Below are 8925 nucleotides of genomic sequence, written 5' to 3' on the forward strand. Positions count from 1 at the left end.
TATGAGTATGCAGCATACCGAATGTTGTTCGGAGTCCCGGATGAGATCCCGGACGTCACAAGGAGTTCCGGAATGGTCTGGAGGTAAAGAAAACTATATAGGAAGTGGTATTTCGGCCATCGGGAAAGTTTCGGGGTCACCCGGTATTGTACCGGGACCACTGGAAGGGTCCCGGGGGTCCACCGGGTGGGGCCACCCATCTCGGAGGGCCCCAAGGGCCAAAGTGGGGAGGGGAACCAGCCCTTAGTGGGCTGGTGCGCCCCCCTAGGCCCACCCCCTGCGCCTAGGGTTGAAACCCTAGGGTGGGGGGGGGGGGCGCCCCACTTGCCTTGGGGTGTACTCCACCCCCCTTGTCCGCCGCCCCCTTGGGAGATTAGATCTCCCAGGGCCGGCGCCCCCCCTGGGGGCCTATATAAAGGGAGGGGGGAGGGGGGCAGCCGAACCATGAAGTCCTGGCACCCCCTCCCCCTGCTACACCTCTTCCTCCTCCGTCACGTGCTTGGCGAAGCCCTGCCGGAGTGCTGCTGTTCCACCACCACCACGCCGTTGTGCTGCTGCTGGAGCCATCATCATCAACCTCTCCTTTCCCCTTGCTGGATCAAGACGGAGGAGACGTTACGCTGACCGTACGTGTGTTGAACGCGGAGGTGCCGTCCGTTCGGCGCTAGGATCTCCGGTGATAGGATCACGACGAGAACGACTACTTCAACCCCGTTCTTTTGAACGCTTCCGCGCGATCTACAAAGTGGTATGTAGATGCAATCTCTCTCCCATGACTCGTTGCTTAGATGAACTCATAGATGGATCTTGGTGAAACCGTAGGAAAAATTTTAATTTTCTGCAACGTTCCACAACACGCAAGGGCATCAACTGCAAGGTTGAAAAGCAAGGGGGAGACAGGGTCCCCTTGCTTTACCCCCTAGAAGCTTGGAAGAAGGGTCCCACTTTGCCAATGATGTTGATCGTCGTGTTCCCAGATCTAACCAGTTGCATCATCCAGGAACACCACCTCTCGTCAAATCCTCATCGCTCCATCACCAACCTCAAAAAGGACCAGTCCAGACGGTCATACGCCATCTGGATGTCCAGTTTGAGGAAGACCCCCTTAAGCCCCTTCGACGCTACCTCATGGACGATCTCGTGAAGGGCAAGAATTCCGTCATGGATCCGCCTGCCCTTCAAGAACGCAGACTGAAGGGGGTGAGCAATTCTTTCCTCCACCGGGGATAAACGAGTTGCGCAAACCTTTGCAAAGATTCGCTCCAACACATTGATCACCGTGATGGGGCGGAATTGCCAAATATCCGTCGCCCCAACTACTTTGGGGATCAGGGATATGATACCATAGTTAATCCTCGTCATGTCCCAAGTTCCAATATAGAACTCATGAAACATGGGCATAATGACCGGATGTAAGATCTCCTCGAATTTCTGGAAAAAGACTATTGGGAGGCCATCCGGCCACGGGGCCAAGCAAGCTTTCATAGACGCAATCGCTCGACCCACCTCCTCGGGGAGAATGGGAGAGTAAGTTCCGCATTCTTCACATCGGAGACCTGGTCAGCAAGCGCCAAGAAGTCAGCGCAGAGGGAGACGCCTCCACGCGGCTCAGCCGAGAAGAGCTCCTTATAAAAGGAGTAAATATGGGTGGAGATGTCATCTGGGCTCTCCAGAAAAACATCCCCATCCCAGAGGAAGGGGATAGCACATTTCCGCCTACGGCCATTAGCAATCGCCTGAAAGTAGGCAGTGTTCGCATCCCCCTTAAGGAGCCAGTTCTGCCCCCCAGACACTGCCAAAACAGCTCCTCTCTCTTGTAGATGTCCATGAGCGAGGCCTAGAGGGCATATCTCCTAAGCCATTCGTCAGGATACAGGGCCATCCAACACCTTAATCTGATCCAACAGAGCCCCTTTACGGGCCCGGAGATCAGTGCCAAAGTCGCCCCCCAGCCCTTCCTGGCTCGACGGGACAATTTAACACAATGGTGCAAGGCATCCACGGAACAAAACACCCGAGGCGGGGACGCGACCGCCGATGAACCGCAAGTATAGGGGATCTATCATAGTCCTTTTTATAAGTAAGAGTGTCAAACCCAACGAGGAGCAGAAGGAAATGACAAGCAATTTTCAGCAAGGTATTCTCTGCAAGCACTGAAATTATCGGTAACAAACATTTTTGTGATAAGATAGTTCCTAATGGGTAACAATTAACAAAATTAACAAGGTGAAATCCTTTTTGTAGCAAAGTACAAGCCTGGACAAACTCTTATATAAAGCAAAGTGCTCCCGAGGACACATGGGAATTATCGTCAAGCTAGTTTTCATCATGCTCATATGATTCACATTCGTTATTTTGATAATTGATATGTGGGTGGACTGGTGCTTGGGTACTGCCCTTCCTTGGACAAGCATCCCACTTATGATTAACCCCTCTCGCAAGCATCCACAACTACGAAAGAAGAATTAAGGTAAACCTAACCATAGCATGAAATATATGGATCCAAATCAGCCCCTTACAAAGCAACACATAAACTAGGGTTTAAGCTTCTGTCACTCTAGCAACCCATCATCTAATTATTACTTCCCAATGCCTTCCGCTAGGCCCAAACAATGGTGAAGTGTCATGTAGTCGACGTTCACATAACACTACTCCAGGTGAGACAACATATATCTCATCAAAATATCGAATGAATACCAAATTCACATGACTAGTTATAACAAGACTTCTCCCATGTCCTCAGGAACAAACGTAACTACTCACAAATCATATTCATGTTCATAATCAGAGGGGTATTAATATGCATAAAGGATCTGAACATATGACCTTCCATCGAATACACCAACTAGCATCAACTACAAGGAGTAATCAACACTACTAGCAACCCACAGGTACCAATCTGCGGTTTTGAGACAAAGATCGGATACAAGAGATGAACTAGGAATTGAGAGGAGATGGTGCTCGCGAAGATGTTGATGGAGATTGACCCCCTCTCGATGAGAGGATCGATGGTGATGACGATGGTGACGATTTCCCCCCTCCCGGGGGGATATTTCCCTGACAGAACAGCTCCGCCGGAGCCCTAGATTGGTTCCGCCTCGAGACGGTGGCGCTTCGTCCCGAAAGCTTTCTTATGATTTTTTCCAGGGAAAAATACACCATATAGCAGAAGATGGGCATCGAGGGCCTGCCAGGGGGCCCATGAGACAGGGGGTGCGCCCAGGGGGCTAGGGCGCGCCCTCCACCCACGTGGACGGTGGGTGGCCCCCCTCTGGTGCTTTCTTCGGCCAATATTTTTAATATATTCGAAAACCGACTTTTGTGGAGTTTCAGGACTTTTGGAGTTGTGGAGAATAGGTCTCTAATATTTGCTCCTTTTCCAGCCCAGAATTCCAGTTGCCTGTATTCTCCCTCTTCATGTAAACCTTGTAAAATAAGATAGAAAAGGTATAAGTATTGTGACATAATGTGTAGTAACATCCCATAATGCAATAAATATCGATATAAAATCATGATGCAAAATGGACATATCAACTCCCCCAAGCTTAGACCTCGCTTGTCCTCAAGTGGAAGCCGATATCGAAAAATATGTCCACATGTTTAGAGATAGAGGTGTCGATAAAATAAAATACGGACATAAGGGCATCATGACCATTCTTAGAACAACAATATATATATATATATATATATATATATATATATATATATATTGTCATATGATTTCTTATGCTAAAGTAACAATCTATTCACAATGTAAAGTACGAATCTGAAACTTCATTGAGAACTAGCAAACTATAATCTCAGTCATTGAAGCAATTGCAATTTATCATAACATCGGGAAGAGTCAATATAAGAGCTTTTTAGCAAGTCCACATACTCAACTATCATTTAGTCTTTTACAATTGCTAACACTCACGCGATACTTATGGGTATGAAGTTTTAATCGGACAGAAAGAAAGATAGGGGCTTATAGTTTCACCTCCGAACCTTTTACCTCAAGGGTAATGTCAACAATAATAATTTATGAAAACCTACATCCAATTGGGTATATATATATCAGGATCTTTCCAACACATAGCGCTTGCCAAAGGATAAAGTGTAAAAAGGAAAGGTGAAGATCACCATGACTCTTGTGTAAGGGTAGAAGGCAAAAATAAAAGATAGGCCCTTCGCAGAGGGAAGCAGAGGTTGTCATGTGCTTTTATGGTTGGATGCACAAAATCTTAATGCAAAAAAACGTCACTTTATATTGCCACTTGTGACAAGGACCTTTATTATGCAGTCCGTCGCTTTTATTTCTTCCGTATCACAAGCTCGTATAAAGCTTATTTTCTTCACACTAATAAGTCATACATATTTAGAGAGCAATTTTTATTGCTTGCACCGATGACAACTTACTTGAAGGATCTTACTCAATCCATAGGTAGATATCGTGGATTCTCATGGCAAAACTGGGTTTAGGGATGTTTGGAAGCACAAGTAGTATCTCTACTTGGTGCAAAGAATTTGGCTAGCATGAGGAGGAAAGGTAAGCTCAACATGTTGGATGATCCATGACAATATAATTTATTTCGGATATAAGAAAACATAACCCATTATGTTGTCTTGCTTGTCCAACATCAACTTTTTAGCATGTCATATTTTAATGAGTGCTCACAATTATAAAATATGTCCAAGATAGTATATTTATATGTGAAAACCTCTCTTTCTTTATTACTTCCTATTAATTGCAACGATGGCCAAAACTATGTTTGTCAACTCTCAACAACTTTTATTCATCATACTCTTTATATGTGAAGTCATTACTCTCCATAAGATCAATATGATCTTTTATTTCTTTTTATTCTTTCTTTTTATTTTATTACCTCAAGATCATAGAAAGATAGCAAAGCCCTCAACTCAAAACTAATCTTTATTATATATAGCTCACGGACTCAATTACACAGATAGGGATCAACACAAAACTCAAATCTAGATCATACTAAACTTTATTCTACTAGATCAAGATATAACCAAAAGGATCGAACTAAGAAAAACAGTAAAGATAGAAGTGTGATGGTGATACGATACCGGAGCACCTCCCCCAAGCTTGGCAGTTGCCAATGGGAGTGACCATACCCATGGATTTATGTCTCTTTCTTCGAAGGTGGTGATGATGGAGTAGTTGATGCCGGGGTGTCGCACATCGAGCGTAGGAGATCCTCCAACTTGCGGATAATGCCCTTGAGTGCGGTGATATGCTCTTGCAACAAAATATTTTCACGTGTGAGATACTTGTTTTGCATGCGAGCTAGCTCAATCATCTTGAAAGCTTCAATTTCAGTAGGGGTGAGATGATTGTAGTAAGGTATAAAGAAGCCTTGTTCTTCTACTATCAAGACTTGCTCCTCTGCGACTTCCTTGATCTTGTCACCTTCCTTGGTTTCCCAGATTTCTTCTCGCTTCGTCTCTATCTTCATTAGCCAAGCATCGTCGCCCACATTGTTGGAGGAGGGAGACAACATGATGCCTGACCCTGAGAAACTCTGACAGAAAACAACTCAATACAAAAACAGAGGATTCGTCGTGGTACGGTGGTCAAAACCTTCGGGAGATTATGAATTTTTACCGACCAAAAGAAGTATCGTGCAAGAAAACGGAGTCCGGAGGGCACACGAGGTGTCCACGAGGCAGGGGGGTGCGCCCAGGGGGTAGGGCGCGCCCTCCACCCTTGTGATGCCCCGTGTCTCCTTCGGACCACTTCTTAATTTCCTAATTTTTTGAAATATTCCAAATAGGAGAAAAATTGCTATTAGAACTGTTTTCGAGTCGTTTTACTTACCGTACCTCGTACCTATTCCTTTTCAGAGTCTGAAACATTCTGAAAAGTGTCCCTTATGTACTCCTCCGGGGTTACGGTGTCAATAACATTGGTTTCAACATTTATGGGATTACCTAAGATATAATGTTTGATTCTTTGACCGTTCACCACTTTCGGATTCGTGACTTCGGCGTTGTTGATTATTATTGCACCAGAACGATAAACCTCCTCGACAACGTAAGGACCTTCCCATTTAGAGAGAAGTTTTCCTGCAAAAAATCTTAAATGAGAGTTGTATAGCAAAATATAATCACCTACATTGAACTCACGCTTTGTATCCTTTTGTCATGCCATCTTTTAACTTTTTATTTAAATAATTTGGCATTCTCATATGCCTGGGTTCTCCATTCATCAAGTGAGCTAGTGTCAAATAGCCTCTTCTCACCGGCAAGTTTGAAATCATAATTGAGCTCTTTAATGGTCCAATATGCCTTATGTTCTAGTTCGAGAGGTAAGTGACATGCTTTTCCATAAACCATTATACGGAGACACATAGGATTTTTATATGTAGTTATATAGGCCCATAATGCATCATCAAGTTTCTTGGACCAATTCTTTCTAGATCTATTAACCGTCTTTTGCAAGATCAATTTAATCTCTCTATTACTCAATTCTACTTGACCAATAAACTGTGGATGGTATGGAGATGCAATTCTACGATTAACATCATACTTAGCAAGCATTTTATGAAAAGCACCATGTATAAAATGTGAACCACCATCAGTCATTAAGTATCTAGGGACTCCAAACCTCAGAAAAATAACTTCTTTAAGCATCTTAATTGAAGTGTTATGATCAGCACTACTAGTTGGAATAGCTTCTACCCACTTAGTAACGTAATCAACGACAACTAAAATATGTGTATACCCATTAGAGGAAGGAAAAGGTAAGATATAATCAAAGCCCCAAACATCAAATGGTTCAATAACAAGTGAATAGTTTGTAGGCATTTCTTGACGTCTACTAATATTACCAATTCTTTGACATTCATCGCAAGACAAGACAAACTTATGGGCATCTTTGAAGAGAGTAGGCCAATAAAAACCGGATTACAATACCTTATGTGCAGTTTTATCTCCAGTGTGATGTCCTCCATAAGCCTCGGAGTGACACTTGCGTAGGATTTGTTCCTGTTCATGCTCCGGTACACAACGTCTAATAACACCATCTACTCCTTCTTTATAAAGGTGTGGGTCATCCGAAAAGTAATGTCTTAAATCATAGAAGAATTTTAACTTTTGCTGGTATGTGAAACTAGGTGGTATAAATTTAGCAACAATGTAATTAGCATAATCCGCATACCATGGAGCACTACGGGAATCATTTATGACAGCTAATTGTTCATCAGGAAAGCTATCATCAATAGGTAGTGGGTCATCAAGAACATTTTCTAACCTAGACAAGTTGTGTGCAACGGGGTTCTCAGCTCCCTTTTTATCAATAATATGCAAATCAAATTGTTGTAGCAAGAGAACCCATCTAATAAGTCTAGCATCTTTCTTTTCCATAAGGTATTTAATAGCAGCATGATTAGTGTGAACAGTTACTTTGGAATCAACAGTATAAGGTCTGAACTTATCACAAGCAAATACAACTACTAAAAATTCTTTTTCAGTAGTATCATAATTTCTTTCGACACTGCCTAGAGTTTTACTAGCATATTGGATAACATTAATTTCTTATCAACTCTTTTCCCTAGAACAACACCTACAACATAATCACTAGCATCACACATAATTTCAAAGGGTAAATTCCAAGCTGGTGGCTGAACAATAGGTGCAAAAATTAAGGCTTTCTTAAGTATTTCAAATGCTTCTACACAATCATCATCAAAGACAAAAGGAACATCTTTTTGTAAGATATTAGTCAGAGGCCTACAAATTTTAGAGAAGTCTTTAATGAACCTCCTATAAAAACCGGCATGACCAAGGAAATTTCGTATACCTTTGATGTCCTTAGGACACGGCATCTTTTCAATAGCACAACTTTAGCCTTATCAACTTCAATACCTCTTTAAAAAATTTTATGCCCCAAGACAATACCTTCATTAACCATAAAATGGCACTTCTCCCAATTCAAGACAAGATTAGTTTCTTCACATCTCTGCAAGACTCGATCAAGGTTGCTTAAGCAATCACTAAAAGAAGTTCCATACACGGAGAAATCATCCATGAAAACCTCAACAATCTTTTCACAAAAGTTAGAGAATATAGCAGTTATACATCTTTGAAAGGTAGCAGGTGCATTACATAAAACAAAAGGCATACATCTATAAGAAAAGGTACCGAAAGGGCAAGTAAAAGTGGTCTTATCCTGATCCTCTTTTGACACAGGTATTTGAGAGAAACCATAATAACCATCTAGAAAGCAAAAATGTGTATGTTTGGATAATCTTTCTAGCATTTGATCAATAAAAGGTAGAGGGTAATGATCTTTTCTAGTAGCTTTATTTAATTTGCGGAAATCAATTACCATTCTATAACCTGTACCAATTCTTTGTGGGATCAATTCATCCTTATCATTAGGGACATAGTGGACAGGACTTACCCACTGACTATCAGCAACAGGATAAATTATACCTACCTCTAGAAGCTTTAGTATTTCATTTCTTACCACTTCTTTCATCTTAGAATTTAACCGTCGTTGGTGATCAACAATTGGTTTAGCATCTTTCTCCAGTTTTATTTTGTGCTGGCATAGAGTGGGACTAATGCCCTTAAGATCATTAAGAGTATATCTAATAGCAACACGGTGCTTCTTCAGAGTTTTCAATAATTTTTCTTCTTCATGCTTTGAAAGGTTAGCACTAATAATAACAGGATATATCTTCTTTTCATCCACTACAAAAAAAAGACACATCTGTGACATTCTGGGCCGAACGAATTTTTTTTCTGTCATACACATGACACTTCTATGACGATAATTGTGACAGAACCCGGTATCATCATAGATGTGGTGGGCTCCTACTTCTATGACAAAAAATCATGACAGAAAATGGGCTTTTCATCCTGGGCGGGACGGAGACGCAGCTGCATGACATTCTTTGGGGTGTCCATGACGAAAAA

This window comes from Triticum dicoccoides, chromosome 7B (assembly GCF_002162155.2).
Source record: "Triticum dicoccoides isolate Atlit2015 ecotype Zavitan chromosome 7B, WEW_v2.0, whole genome shotgun sequence".
NCBI classification, from domain to species: Eukaryota; Viridiplantae; Streptophyta; class Magnoliopsida; order Poales; family Poaceae; genus Triticum; species Triticum dicoccoides.